The sequence below is a fragment of the Drosophila takahashii genome, chromosome 2R, assembly GCF_030179915.1.
Source record: "Drosophila takahashii strain IR98-3 E-12201 chromosome 2R, DtakHiC1v2, whole genome shotgun sequence".
Lineage (NCBI taxonomy): Eukaryota > Metazoa > Arthropoda > Insecta > Diptera > Drosophilidae > Drosophila > Drosophila takahashii.
Window position 1 is genome coordinate 20,396,883 of NC_091679.1, and position 15,788 is coordinate 20,412,670.

The 15,788-nt window shown below is 35.0% G+C and overlaps 1 long non-coding RNA gene across 1 annotated transcript; it reads right to left on the bottom strand.

Moving 5' to 3' along the window:
- Positions 1–2,372: 2,372 nt before the first annotated feature.
- LOC138912067 (uncharacterized) lies at positions 2,373–3,319 on the bottom strand. The gene is made up of 3 exons (XR_011417721.1): positions 3,250–3,319; positions 2,956–3,031; positions 2,373–2,514 (listed from the first exon to the last, which is right to left on the bottom strand). It is a non-coding gene; the product is annotated as an uncharacterized lncRNA (long non-coding RNA).
- Positions 3,320–15,788: the final 12,469 nt, after the last annotated feature.

Here is a 15,788-nt window from a genome sequence, read left to right on the forward strand (position 1 = left end):
GTATTTGTGCAATCGCGGTTTAAAAAAAATAGCACCATTTAATGTTTTGATTTAAGATATCTTCGACGGTCTTTGCCCAACTGTATTAAAACCTATGCCAAAAAATGGCTTAGATGCCCATCTACATAATTGCATTTAAAGTTCCATTATTATTTGAGTCAATCAAAGCCTATGAGCCATTGAAGTAATTTGTTCACCTCTATTCACAACCAACTTAATGCGGTGAACAGTCTTAAAAAAATACAAGGAAAAATACGTGCCGTAAAATAATTGACATGCATCTAGAGCAGCGGTCGGCACACACATACGTTGACATTTTGTTTTATATTTGTGTGAGTAATTTGCACTGGGCAGCTCATCGATGTGTGTGTGCAGACCGCTGTTCTACGTTATACATGTGCGAGCAGCGCGTCGGCAGAACAAAACCCTATGCTCACTTAATAGGGCGCTGCCGACCGCTGATCTAGAGACGACTTTTCCCGAATTTTTTAGATAAAACCCACTATTGTACTTCGAAGGATGGAATTTATAGAATTTTTTCCGTAAGAACGGGAAAAGTAACAAGAATTTTGAAATTCCATTTTACATAAATATCTGACACATTCGTAGAAATTTGCCTTTCAATTTGTTTAGCATTTGTATTTTCAAGGGGTTAGTATGCCTGTTAAATATCTCCCCCCACAATTTTAAGGCTACGCCACTGTTATCTTTAAAAAACCTACTGTGTGAAGTCACGACCAACACGTTACGTAATAGTTACTCAAAAATACTTGTTACTTTTTACGTTCCTATGAAAAAAATTCTATAAATTCCATCCTTCGACGTATAATGGTCTTATTTATCTTAAAAATTCGGTTAACGACGCCTCTAGATGCCTGTCAAATATTTTAGGGCACATATTTTTCCTTGTATTTTTTTAAGCCTGTTCACCGCATCAAGTTGGTTGGGAATAAAGGTGAACAAATTACTTCAATGGCTCATAGACTTTGATTGACTCAAATTATGATGGAACCTTAAATGCAATTATTTAGAAGGGCATCTAAGCAATTTTTTGGCATAGGTTTTATTACAACTAAGCACAGACCCTCGAAGATATCTTAAATCAAAACAATTAATGTTGCTATTTTTTTTAAACCGCGATTGCACAAATACCACCCGTTAAACGTGAAAACGAAGTATGCAGATATGCTTATACCCGTCTATATTAACACAATTTAATGCCCATAGGGCTGCACCAAAAACACTGTCGGCCTGTGTAATGTAAGTAGATTTTTTAATTTTTTCCTTAATGGTACTAGTTATGTTAGTAATGTCACCGTTTAAAACCGTTTATCCTAAACTGTTCAATAATCTGTTTTTTGCTATGAAGGTACTGCTTTTCATTGCTGTATCAAGAACATCTATATTTACAGGGTGATGATGACTACCACCAACAAATAAAGGTTTGCACTCCCAGGATGTACTGAGCCCAGCATTTGTGAAAGCTAGATCCAGCACAGAACCTTGCGCACTATCAATATGTCTTCTGTACGTAGGACTACCAGAGTTCAGGCAAACAAAACCAGCATTATTCATTGATTCAATAAGAAATTTACCTCGAGCATTGTTAGTATAATCACCTAGGACTGTATTCCTGGCATTGAAATCACCAATAATAAATACATTGTTTAAATTATCAGCAAAGACAAGAATATTTAGAATTTCACACCTGAAATCATCCATGGATAATGAAGGTTCAAAATACACAGAAATGATATCTATATTGGGGTTTAGGTTTAATGTTGTTGCAACAATAACGTCGTTATCAGTCCTGTAAGTAATGCTTTTGAATTTAATACATTTTCTAAACGCAATGACCACACCTCCATAATTGTCGTCTCTACACTCATAAAAAAAAATCGAAGAATTTCCTTAAAATCTAGAAAATTCTTTCTTGAATTTTTGCCAAAGGCGACCTCACCTTTGTTTCAAGAAATGGTTTTTTTGAAAGGCACCATTAAAACAAGAAAAAATATTTCTTGTTTTAAGAAATTAAATTTCTTAAAACAAGAAAGGGTTTTTTAGAAAGCCACCATAAAAACAAGAAAAAGTATTTCTTAAAACAAGAAAAGCGATTCTTGTTTCAAAGGTGGTTTGTTTCTTGTTTCAAGAAATTAAATTTCTGAAAACAAGAAAGGGTTTTTTAGAAAGGCACCTTTTAAACAAGAAAAATTCTTTCTTGTTTAAATTTCCTTTCAAGAAATTTTATTTCTTGATTTAAGAAATAATATTTCTTGATTTAAGAAATAATATTTCTTGAAAGGAAGTTTTATATTAACACTGAAACCCTAAAAATAAAATGTAACTTGGTTTTTTCTTTTGCATATTATATTTATTTACATTTAAAACATTCAACACTTAACATTTAAACATTTTTAAATAACACATTTTTGACTCAAGAAAACATTATTATTACCCAAGGTCTGTTGAACTTCATATGACCTAAGGTGATCCATTTTCTTCGCCTTTCCTCATCTATAAAAAAAGAGTTATTGGGATATCAATGATTTGTTTTTAGATAAACAACTTTTTTGAAATAATGTAATGTTAATAATAGCCAAAATACAAACACGTTGGACAGACGACCGAGAGAGAGGAGCAAGACGGGTAGAAAATGAAGGGTTGAAAATCGAATTTCAGAGAGAGAGAGGCACGGGAGACACACGTACATACATACATATATATTTACATACAGTCCTTTGCGCGAAGGGAGACCGAATGTAAGCAGGGCAGATCGTGTCAGTTTTAAGAAGGTGAAGAGAGAAACGTCGCGTCGCGTAGGTCAAGCGAGCGAGAGAGAGGAGCAGAATATGAAAGGGTTGAAAATCGGGTTTCAGATCGGGTGAGCCGCGTACATGCATAGATATTTACATGCATACAAAAGTATGTGAAACAAATACAACATATTTTTCTTACCTTAGAAGGTTTTAAAACAAAATTACAGCTTCGACAAACAAATTATTTGGCTGTTGCAACTGCAGGTATTTTCACTCTGAAAAATAAATAAAATGCGAGTAATAAGATAAATTTATTATAGAACTGTACACCCACAAATTTATGTACAAATGTATGTATGTACGTAGCTCTTAGCTAAAAAACAATTCACCTAAATTGGTATACGCTTGGTAAAGAGATTTGAAATGTATCCTTTAATTACATACACACAATTGTACGCCCGCTATACAAAAAATTATATACATATTTACATACCTTTGAATATTCGGAAAAAGGCTTCACCTCTTATCCGCTTGAAAATCACGTCCATCACTCACGAATTTTTCTCACAACTGACGCTCGGGGGATCAGAGAAGTCGGTAGCCGGGTAGTAGTCGGGCCGAGTAGTTCTTGTTCTAGTTCTTGTCGTTAACATTCGGCAGCCGAAGGAAGTCAATAGCTACTTTCCTATATTCTAGGGTCATTTCATTCATATATTCAAAGGTGATTTTGTCCTTAAATACGTACAAAAATCTTTTGGCTGCGACGGCAAAACAAACATATGAGATTTTCATTTTTCTATTTTTAAGAAAAATTCTTTCTTGAATTTTTTCCATCAAGAAAGGTTTTCTGTATTCAAAGGACAATTTTCTAATAACAAGAAATTTTTTTCTATTTTCAAAGGTAGGCCGATTCAATGGCGAGATTTCCAAAATTTAGAAATTAATTTTTATGAGTGTATGTTTCTCAATTATATTGAAAAGCGCAATCTTATTTCGATTGTTTAACACATTATGAGAAAAAATTTCAGAAAGAACTGCAATGTCATAGTTATTGTTATTTAAGACAAACTCAATATCGTTTTTATTATAAGATAAAGATTGGACATTATGTTGATAAATTTTAATAGGCATTTAAATGATTAACGGTCGTCATATCAGATTTATTACGTGTTAGTTCTCTTTTGTCTTGCTTTAAAAATTCTATTTTATTTTGTATTTTTATGACACTTTTCAGAATTTCACTCTTACCCTCAGCAAGAGGTAAAATAAGTTGAATTAAGTCCTTAATGAGTAAAAATGTACTGTCTTTGTCTGAAATTTCCTCTCTGTCTGGATATTTAAATTTCCAGTCAGATTTCACATGTTCATAGGACTCCAAAGGAGGGAAATTGGGTTTCATAATAGGTACAGTCGGTCTCTGCACTAATCTGGTCACATAGGAATGTTTTTTTAATGATTTGTTCACTACCTCATCTCTGTTGACTGTCACCGGATTGCTTGTCTGAGTTAATGAAGGAAAATCTTGATCATACTTATTGAACACCTGAAATTCACTGGGCATAGAATATTTCTCCAGGACTTCCTTCCTGGACAGTTTTTGAATCGTCATTAGTTTCATTAAGTGCATCTCTTTTGCCCATACAGGGCATTTATACCTACTCCAGGAATGATGATCTGGGCTATTACACAAAATACACTTTTTAACTTTACAGGTATTTTTACAGTCCTGGGCACCACAGCTCCTGCAACTATCCTTAGCCTTGCAGCGACTTGTGGTGTGATTTAGTCGTCCACATTTAAAACACTGTCTAACATTGGGAATAAAGTGAGTAACCTTTAGGTTAATAACTCCAAACACAGAAATCGACTCCGGAATTTCGGTACCTAAGAAATTAATTTTAACTGATTCTGTAGGCTCCAATTTAAACGTGTTTTCTCCATCAGTATTAGTACTTTTCACCTTTCTACAAATCCTTTCCACACTCTTGACCTCAATCAACGAATCAATGTTCGCCGCAAGCTCTTTGTCACTCAAGTCAACAGGAACGTTCCTGATAACACCACTGGTTTCAGTAAAATTTTTTGGTATAAACGCACTTATTTTCATATCAGCTAGCTTTTTGTTTAAAACACACGCATTGGCATCTCTCCACTCCTTAAAGACAACTTTATAAAGCTTCGCACCTAATACAACTATGTTACAGATATTTTTCAAACCTACGTCTTTTATTTTACCAAAAAGATAAAGACCATTTTTAGCAATGATGTTTTCCGTACTCTTACACTCCTTGGTGTCCAGCAGAACACTTGCTACTCCAACGTGGAGCACATCGTAAAGATTTTCAGTCCTGTCAGAAGAACCATTGTTGCTAACTGCGTTGTTGTTGCTACTGGTAGCTTGGGATTTGAGGTTAACCGGCTCGTTAGCTGGAAAAGAGACACCTTTAGCGCCCTCGTCCATTACATCAAAAAATGAATTCTCAGAATCCATAGAGCTTGTGGACTCTTTATTAGAACTTAAATTCGCGAGCTTTAAAACATGCTGATCATCAAGATTATTCAGTACAAGTTTTCTTTTCTTAGAATCATCACTTCGACTTATATTTTTGCTAGCACTGCTGATGTTTAAATGGCCGGCCGCCGAATTTTCGGCGTCCGCCATGTTTTTCGCCGGCTTGACCACCTTTTTTTGCCAAAGACTCACCTTATTCAGAAAAAAATCTTTAAAAATCTCCTCTAAAAAGAGTAATCGGGATTTAAAAAGAATAAATCACAAATAAACAGGACTTTATCTACTCAATGGTAGTATTCTTTCTAAACACACTGATTAAAATCTTCACTTAATTAGAGCACTATCTAAGGCACGTCCGTCCGCGCTCGCTGCCAAAAAGAGGAATGTTTTTAGTATTCAAACTGCACTTTTGCACGCATTCACAATAAGAAAAAAAGTATGGCTGCAATAGTGCCGGCATTCGTTCGATTGCACCGATAGGTATATCGATTAGGCGACTACCGATATTATTTTAGAACAAACTACTTAAATATATAGGGGGAATTCCTAAACTGTTGAATTGCTGAATTGTTGAAAATTCAACAAAAAATTTCAGCAATTAAGGGAACGACCCAAAATGGTTCCTGTTGAATTTTCAAACAGCTGTTATTTGTTGAAAATTTTCACGGAACTTAAAGCGTGTAAAATTTGATTTATTATTGCTAGTTTTTGTCTAAAAGTGTTACCAAGGTAAAAAGAACCACAAATCTGCTTTCTAAGTTGATTTTAAAATAAATAATGCGTACTAGTGATACTAAAATGTTACAGAGTTGCCACGACTTTAAAAAAAAAGGTGACAACTCTGGCTTTTCAGCAATTCAACAAAATTTTCAGCAGCCCCAAGGCTGATGAATTGCTGAAATTTCTGAAAGTTGACTTTGTATGGAACAGCTGATTAACAGCTGACCAAAATTCAACAATTCAGCAATTCAACAGTTTAGGGAATCCCCCTTATATTTTAAAGATTACAAAATATATTTTTTCGTATGGAAATCGTAAAATACAAAGTCTGTTACATGTTTTATTTATTTTTTTTTTGTTTTTAACTCACGATATAATAATATTGAAATGTGGCGCCAGTATCGAAATTTTTAATGTAGATGTCGATATTGTTGAAAAAATAGTTAAAGTCCTCTATACAATAATTGAGGCCAGAAAATACATGTAAAAAATAAATAATTATGTTACGATTTTAATTGTAATGCTACAACTTTCCGGGAAAAAAAAAAAAAACAAATTAAATAAAAAGTAAAAAATCGTTGTGTTACGATTTTAATTGTATTGTCACTATTCAATGCATCAAAAAATAAAACAACAAAATACACGCGAACAAATAAAATAGTTTGCTACGATATTAATTGATACGTTACTATTAATTTGCCAAATGAATTAAATAAAAAGTAAAAAATCGTTGTGTTACGATTTTAATTGTATTGTCACTATTCAATGCATCAAAAAATAAAACAACAAAATACACGCGAACAAATAAAATAGTTTGCTACGATATTAATTGATACGTTACTATTAATTTGCCAAATGAATAAAACAACACAATACAAGAAAATTTTGTAAATAGGTTTTCAACTATTTTAATTGTGCAATACTATTCAATGACCAAAAAGTAAAACAACAAAATACATGAAAAATTCAGAAAATAGTGAACTACTATTTTTCTATGTTGACTTTACATAGCTTTTTTTTTGTGTGTAGATGTCATAGGACCTTCAAATAGTCCGTGGAGCAGTAATTGCGTACACCCAGAAAAAAAATGACCTAAAATGTCAAAAAATGGCCTAGAATTTAGGTTAAAGTGGCCTAAAACTGGAGCTAAGTCCTTGAATGGCCTAAAATTTAGGATTGTATGACCTAAAATTTTAGGCCATTAATGGCCTAAAATGGGGTAATTTTTGGCCTAGATATTAGGTAATTGGCTGCCTTAAAATATGAGAAAACCCCTATCCAAAATTTTAGGCTTTCTTTGGCCTAAAAATATGTAAATGTATGTAAAAATATGTAGGCTATGCATGACCTAAAATGTTGTCCATCATTTTTCTGGGTGTACCTATGCTCTTAATGTTCTCTTTATAAATTGCATTGGGTGAAACTTCTGAAGTATAAGACATTTTATGGTTCACATGCAGAATGCTTTGACTTGCAAGAGTGCATCGGGAAAAACGCTCATATATGATAAGGTGTGTTTCAAAATTATACGACACCAACACACTTATTTTTTGAAAATTTGTAGCGTTGTTGTTGTTAATAGAAAGCGAAACATTTAAACGCAGATCGAAAGAACAATGTATGGTGTGAACGAAAAAAAAATACCACGCGTCCTTGATCCTCTTTTTAAGGATTTACCGCTAATTTTTCAAAATATAGTCTATTTTTCGGCTTTGTGCGATCGTTTCATAATTATACGACACCATCGATTTTTTTCGGTTCCAATGATCAAACTTGACCGAAATTTTTTTTCTGGTTAAATATAAACTAATAGGTTCCATTTTGACAGTAACCCAGCCCAAAGGTCCTTTCAATCTTCAACCAATACATAAATATTGAATATGTCTCTCTACACCTTAAAAAAGTAGTTTTTCGAAGTCATATCCCACAATTCGTCTTAACTTTTGTCTGGTCAATATTCTTAGCACTTTTGAATCTAATAAAAATCCTTTTCAGTTCATTACATGCACGAAACAGACCTAAAAAATCATTTTTTTATAAACTGCCCTTTTGGAACAAAACCTGTTTTATTCCAAAAATATTTGATTTTGGCCGTCACTTTCTGTCAAAATGCTAAAATTTGTTCTTCAAAACCTTAATAAACTTTCCACATTTCACGATTGGAACATTTGAAATGCGATCCCCAGTCTGCGCCACTTTTAAGTTTTTTCGAAATTTTTTCATACGAATTTGAGTGTTTTCTCCATGGGATTTCATTAAGGGGACGGAGACTGGGGATCGCATTTCAAATGTTTCAATCGTGAAATGTGGAAAGTTTATTGAGGTTTTGTAGAACAAATTTTTGCATTTTGACAGGAAGTATCGCCCATAATCAAATAATTTTGGAATAAAACAGTTTGGTTCCAAAAGCTCAATTCTTTAAAAAATGATTTTTGAGGTCTGTTTCGTGCACATAATACACTGAACAGGATTCTTATTTGATTCAAAAGTGTTAAGAATATTGACCAGACAAAAGTTAAGACGAATTGTGGGATATGACTTCGAAAAACTACTTTTTTAAGGTTTTCACATGAAATATTGTTTTCACATGAAATTCTTTGTTTTGTTATAACGATTAAATACAAACACAATCACCTTAATACGACTTTTAATAAAAAAAATATTTAAGAAATTTATGGTGTCGTATAATTTTGAAACACACCTTAGATAAGCAATATTCGGGTAACATGCAGGTATAAAATCGTATCATTCCTCCCTTATTGCCCCGGCTTGAGTAATTCGGTGTCGGCAGATCTGCACGAACTCTCGAAAGCTCGGTTGCGAGCTCAAAACTTCTTTAAGCGACTAAAGACAATCCATTACCGTCGATCGAGTCATTGTGAACATTGTGAAGTGCGAATTCCAGTTGTCGAAAACCTATTACATAAAGCAACCTCGTGTCACCCGAACTCTATTATTTAATACTCCAACCCAAATAATCGTTTACCTCACCATACCGGTTAAAAGTGATTAAATGTGATTAAAAGTAAAATATGATGAAAACCGTTCGCCGGCTAAGGGCCGTGTACTCGCCTGGCCCCTTTTAGGGCCTGATACCTTTCGACGAGGGACTTTTAATTGGAAATAACTAAGCCCGGTTTCATTGGCTAGTGGAACCGCAGAGCCCAAGCACTCGAGGAGGCTTATTCCCTATGCCGGATCCATGTCCGGATCAAAGGTCACAAGCCGCACGTGGTTGCATAAACCGACAGAGCAACTCCACCGACGAGAAGAAATAGTGCTCCAATGACCCCATAATTGTGGCCTGTATCACTACTGATCATCTTCAGGAAACTCGGATGACAATCGCGCTTCCTCAAAATCAGTTTTGGCCAACACGTCGCCGCCTCTCAAACTGTGCCAATGTGGCTACTGGAGTGGCTTTATAATCGAAGCTGTATGCGCAAGGCAGTTGATCCAAAACTGTTACACCGAGAAAAAAAACCGTTCTCAACGTTCTTGATTTCAGTATTTCCGTGCTCAAAAGTGAGCCAAGAACGGTTTTACTAAGTGTTTTACGAGTGTTCTTGATTTGAGACTACTTTTTTGAAAATAAGTATTCTTGATTTCAGTATGAGTCTTCTTGGATTCAAGAAGAAACATTCTTGGATTCAAGCATAGGCGTTCTTGGTTTCAAGAATAGGCGTTCTTGGTTCCAAGAGTAAATCGTTCTCGGGTTTAATAATTTCTCTCTTACCAAGAAGAACGTATTCTTGGTTTCAAGAAGACAAATTCTTGGATTCAAGCATAGGCGTTCTTGATTTCAAGAATAGGCGTTCTCGATTTCAAGAATGTTCCACTCTTGATCCAAAAAGGAATTTTTCAGAAAAATTAAAAATTTCATATATTCACTTTTTTTTATTTTATTAATTTTATATTTATTATTATAGATATAACATAGTTACAAATTACTTATAACTAAACATATTTAAGTCTAACAGCAATCTTATCATTATTAAGTAAGTACGAATAAATTTAAGTAACATACATAAAACGTACAATAAATATAAAGTTTTATAATTTTAAAATGTACCTTGCCAAGCGTGTTACCTCCTCTAGGTGGATCGATACCAATCAGCGATGTTTGTTTCTCGCTCTTTGCCTGATTACGTCCCACAAACTGCAAAATTTATATATAGTTTAAATAACAATAAATAATACAAATTGTATATTATTTATATATATACATACTTTCGAGTTTTGCGAACAGCTTCTCCCGGAACACAATACGTAAACCAATTGGCGGAATCGCCTCATTGATCTCCTTGTCCATGAAGACACTCCAGCGCCTAAAAATAGTTAAAGTATTATTTCATATTACTTTTTTAGAACAGAACCTTACAAGCGCAAGCACGCTCCTGCATAAACACACATATAATGTATACATACATAGATGCATTTAGCGTGGGTTCACTTTTTTTCACAAACATACAAATTCGAAGTATTTATTTATTATATAGCTTATTTTTATTATTACACTAAGGTATTTATTAATACTTACGTTTGAGGAAGGGGAGCGCACTCCAAATATCTAGTTCCTCTGGAAGGTTCTTTAAACGTGTGTCGTCCGCGTGTGTACTCCGCTTCACTGGCCGAAAAAAACGAGCATTTGGCGAGAGCCGAAGTGAACTTCGGTAGCTTGCCGAAAAATTCCAGAGAATGTCTCTCTCATTTTTTATCTCTCTCATTTTTTTTCATCTCTGAGACGAAGTTGAGAACGATTTTAAGAATGCTTGGGGACGATTTCAATAACGTTCATGCTTGATAAACGAAATCGAGAACGATGTATTCTCAAAAAGCCAGATCAAGAATGGTTTTATTCTTGATTTCAAGAACGTTTGTGCTAAAAAAAGTGAGAAGACAAAATACTGAAATCAAGAACATTCGTTCTTGATTTTTTCGTTCTCAAGTTTTCTCAGTGTACTGCTAGGGATGGACTACTGTCCGAGATCTTTTTCTTTTATTAATAATATTTAGAAGATTATAAAATGAAAGACCGCTTTTTAAGTGGATACGACCACAGCCCAAACCGTAAAAGCTAGAGCAGCCAAATTTTTTCACAGTATTCCATTGGGGGCGTAGGCGCCCACTAAGGTCCGACATGTCCCCCCAGTGGCGCCAAACAGCTCCAATATCCATATTTTGCAGAATTTTAAGTCTTAAAGGGGCCTAATTAGAAATCAAAAAGAAATTTCGATATCCCCCATAATTTGGAGGCTACATTTAAAATTAACTTTTCGATTTAAAAAATCTAAACCGCTGCTCCGATTGAGATGATTTTTCGGTAAATGGTTATTCTATGGCCCAAATGCTTAAGTTTAATTTTTCAAGTTTATAACATTTTTTTAAGTATTTTTAACCAATTTATTTAGATTTGCTAAGTTATTGCGTTGCATTTTGAGGGAGCCTACCGAGGGAGCGAAACACAGAGAGCTGATGGCAAGAGAGCGACGGCCGAGAGAGCAACAGCCAAGAAATGGGGAGAAGTAGTGCTGCAGTGAAAGGGGAGGGGAAAGAGGCAATTTAAGTTAAATTTTTTTTGGATTTTAAAAACTTAAACTCCGATCAAAATGATTTTCGATCAATTGTCAGTCCTGTGGATCAAATGCTTAAGTTTTATTTTTATACCCTTGTAGAGGGTATTATAATTTCAGTCAGATGTTTGCAACGCAGTGAAGGAGACGTTCCGACCACATAAAGTATATATATTCTTGATCAGCACCAATAGCCGAGTCTATCTAGCCATGTCCGTCTGTCCGTCTGTCCGTCTGTCCGTCTGTCCGTTTCTATGCGAACTAGTCTCTCAGTTTTAAAGCTATCGCGATGAAACTTTCCCGAAGGTCTTCTTTCTATTGCAGGTAGTACATATGTCGGAGCGAGCCGGATCGGACCACTATATCTTAAGGCTCCCAAACAAATATAAGAAAATTCATTGTAACTTTGTAGGAAGTAGGCGTTTTGATTCTTGACTACTTAAAAACAAAATTGAAATAAATCGAAACGCTGAATCTGGAATCCCTGTAACTGCACCGAGTGAGTATTCTTTTATCTACAAGGGTATATAAGCTTCGGCTGGCCGAAGGTAGCTTCCTTTCTTGTTCATTTTGTAGCAGAAGTAAGAACCTTATTTAATTTCCACCATGGAAGAAAATAGAAAATTACTACAAATTCTGTAAGCAAAGCCAAAATGTTTCCAAATTAAATATTAATCTTAAGATTCGAACTTTTGACCAAATACGTATGTACATATGTATATTTAAATATGTTTTGATTTACTTCTATGTATGTACAATACATGTACATACACACAATGTGTGTGTATGTTTCTATTCGAAAGTAGATAATGTCCACTGTACATGTATTGTACATACATATAAGCAAATCAAAACATATCCAAATATACATATGTACATACGTATTTGGTCAAAAGTTCGAATCTTAAGGTTAATATTCAACTTGGAAACAATGGAATACTGTGGTCTGTGGTTTAGGCTGTGGTCGTATCCCCCTACAAATCGGTCTTTCATTTTATAATCTTTAGAGATACATACAATATTAGAAAACTATGAGAATTGCAATGAATTCTTTGACGTTTATTTGAATTATTAAAATGTATACTAAAAAATAAAATGATCGCCTAATCTCTTTATTTACTCGTCCCGAGTAGAGCATGTGCAGGTCAGTGTTAATATGAATTTAAAACTAGAACTTTTGTAAGGGTCATATTAAGGTTCAGTATGATAAAGGAAGGGAGGGTAAAGAAATGGGATAACTGACATCTAATTCCCAGCCTGAAGAACGAAACACTACTTGGCTATAGTCGGTAGCTTATTACAACTTTTAATAGCCATAAACTCGCAGAAATACGAGTACCTAAAATATTATGCTAATGGGATCGGTTGACTGATAGGAGAGTAGAAAGACCCCATGACAATCCGGCGAGCTAGTTTGAGCACAGCAAGAAATCCTGTCAATCGTCTGTGTCGTCCGAAGTCAATAGCTTTCAGCTATTTCCCCTACAACATCTTCCTTTCTTTAGACACAGGGAAACCACCCACATTACAAAACAGAAAATTCGCCCTTACTTTTAGAAAAATACACCTTTAATATAGGGCAAATCACCCTAAAAACAGGGAAATATTTCTCAATTCAAGAAAAATCACCCTAAATTAAACCAAATTTTCATACGAATTTTTCTAAATCCACGGGCGAATCGCCCGCGGATAAGATTTATGGGCGATTTTCTTAATCCACTGGCGAAAAGTCAGTTTTTTATGGCTATTTAGGGTACAAATTTCTATGAGTGCGGTAGATCGCATCTCCGGAACTTTGCCCTTCCTTGAACGTTAATGGATCTCCTACAGCCGCCACAAATGCCATTTCACACTCCTCGAACACGTCCTCCAGAGAATTATTCGAGACCACTAGATCGCCATCATCGTTTTCAGATGCATCGATATTACTTCGATCGTCGCGCACTGCTTGGTATACTTTTCGCGGTCTTCCACGCTGCCCTGTTCGTACACCCAGAAAAAAATCCGTTCGAAACGTTCAAAAATCAAGCCCAAACGGGGTCAAAAAATTCGTACGCCCGTTTGTTGTCAGTTCATGAACGCTTGTTCATAAAATTTGACCGAAATATTTGGCATGCTTTGCAAACGAATGGGGTCACTTTTAGAACATATTGGTGTTGAATTAGGAACATAATGGGCTTAAATAAGGGGACCATTTTCGAACGCCTCAGCGAAATTCTGCGAACAGAACCTTCTTACTTATGAACATATCGTTCTTAAATTAAGAACGATTTTTTAATAATTCAAATATGAAAAATGTATATATTTCGAATATACTTGGGAATACACTTGCATAATCTGATGTTTCTCCAAAAACGTTTACAGAGCGTCGTCGACGGTTATTTCACTGCAACATGATCACTGATCACTGATGGATCAGTAATCAGTAATCAAGTTTGTTCTGCTGAACGCTCATGATACATTTCGACGACGTAAAAGTAAAATATATAACAAATATTGCGCGCGCAATTTGAAAATATATATTTTTCCCGCTCCCGCAACTGCAGCACTGCTCACAGCTATCGTAGATACATAAAAATCAAAAATAGCTGAACAATTATAAAGAATTCCTCCGAATTTATGGTTTTTTAAAATTATTTTGTTAATAAGTTTCGATATTTCGACTATCGATACATGCCAGAAGTCATGTATCATGTATCAAGAAAAGGTAGCGTACTTTTTTTACGCTACCTGATCACTGATCACTGATGCAAAATTCTTGCATCATGATTAGTGATCATGTGCGTTCAGCAGAACTATCGTAAGAAATCCATCAGTGATCAGAGATCATGTTGTTCTGCTGAACGCAGCCAATGTGCCGAACAAACAATCGATTTTCGATAGAAATAACCCGTCTATCGTAACTTTCATGAACGGCGTTCGAAATTTGAGAACAATTTTCAAAATTTCAGACCGACTCGTTCAAAGCTGCAAAATTTTTAATAACACTGTTCCACTTTTATGAACAGAAGGTTTTGTCTTAACGAACGGCGTTCTAGATTTAAAAACAAACGTTCAAAATGTGAGAACAAAAAAAGGAGAACGGATTGTTCCCAAATCATGTTCTTGATTTTTTTCGTTCTTTTTTTTCTGGGTGTAGGATTTTGGGACGACCTCTGCCTCGACGTGGTGCCGCATTCTGCTCTTCTTCAGTGTCACCATCGCTTGAGGTCGCATCTTGTGGGTCTAAATCATTGCAAGTCATCTCGATGTCTACACCATCCGAATCTTCGTCTTGGTAAAACTCCTGGTACTCGCTTTTGAAGCCTGAGACATGCATGCACTTTTTGGGGAGTACAGTCGATAGGCCTTCGATTCGTTAGAGTATCCAAGGATCTTCTGATCTCGACTCAAACTTTCCCTTGTTTACACCTTTTATCAACGCAAAAGCACCTGTTACGGATGTAACATGCCGTGTTGATTGCCTCAGCCCAAAACGCAGGTGGCGCCCCTGATTGTTTCATCATACACCTGGCCATTTCGACCAGTGTACGGTTTTGTCTTTCTGGGATGCCGTTTTGTTGCGGCGTGTGCGGAGTTGTCAATCAAAACTCAGTCCCATTGTCGCTCTGCAACATCTTGATTTTGTTGCCCGTACAATTCTCAGCTAAAGCTTTGTATGATTTAAACGCTTCTGTTTTCTGCTTTAGAAAGTATACTGAACAGTAGCGAGAATAATCGTCAATAAACGTAACGAAATATTTGTATCCGCTCATGGACTGCACCCAAAAAAAAATGATCATAGAAACTAAACTATTTCTACATTAAAAGTAAACTATTGAGTGTCAAAAATTTCTCGATACTCTGAGTATTAAACTAATGGACTTCGAAAGTATAAAAATGAAACTTTCGAAGTTGTCAAGTCTAAACTAACGAGTATACAGTTTATATTCACTCAGTGTACTGAAATATAGGCTGCTAGTTTATTTTGTATACTATTTAGTATAATGCCAGTATAAATATTATACCCCGTATTAAAGAGACAAAATTAAAAAAAATGTTGCTTTGTACTATTGTATGTATATATTATTAAAAATATTTTTTACATTTTTATAAATTACTGAAGGTAACCGCGCTGGCCACGGTCAGAAAAAATGCAAGCCAATTGCAAGATCCTTAGTTTCCCGGCATCTCAAGCGCAATTCAAGGTGGTGTCAGTAAAAAGAAAAGAATTTACTCATTAGTTAT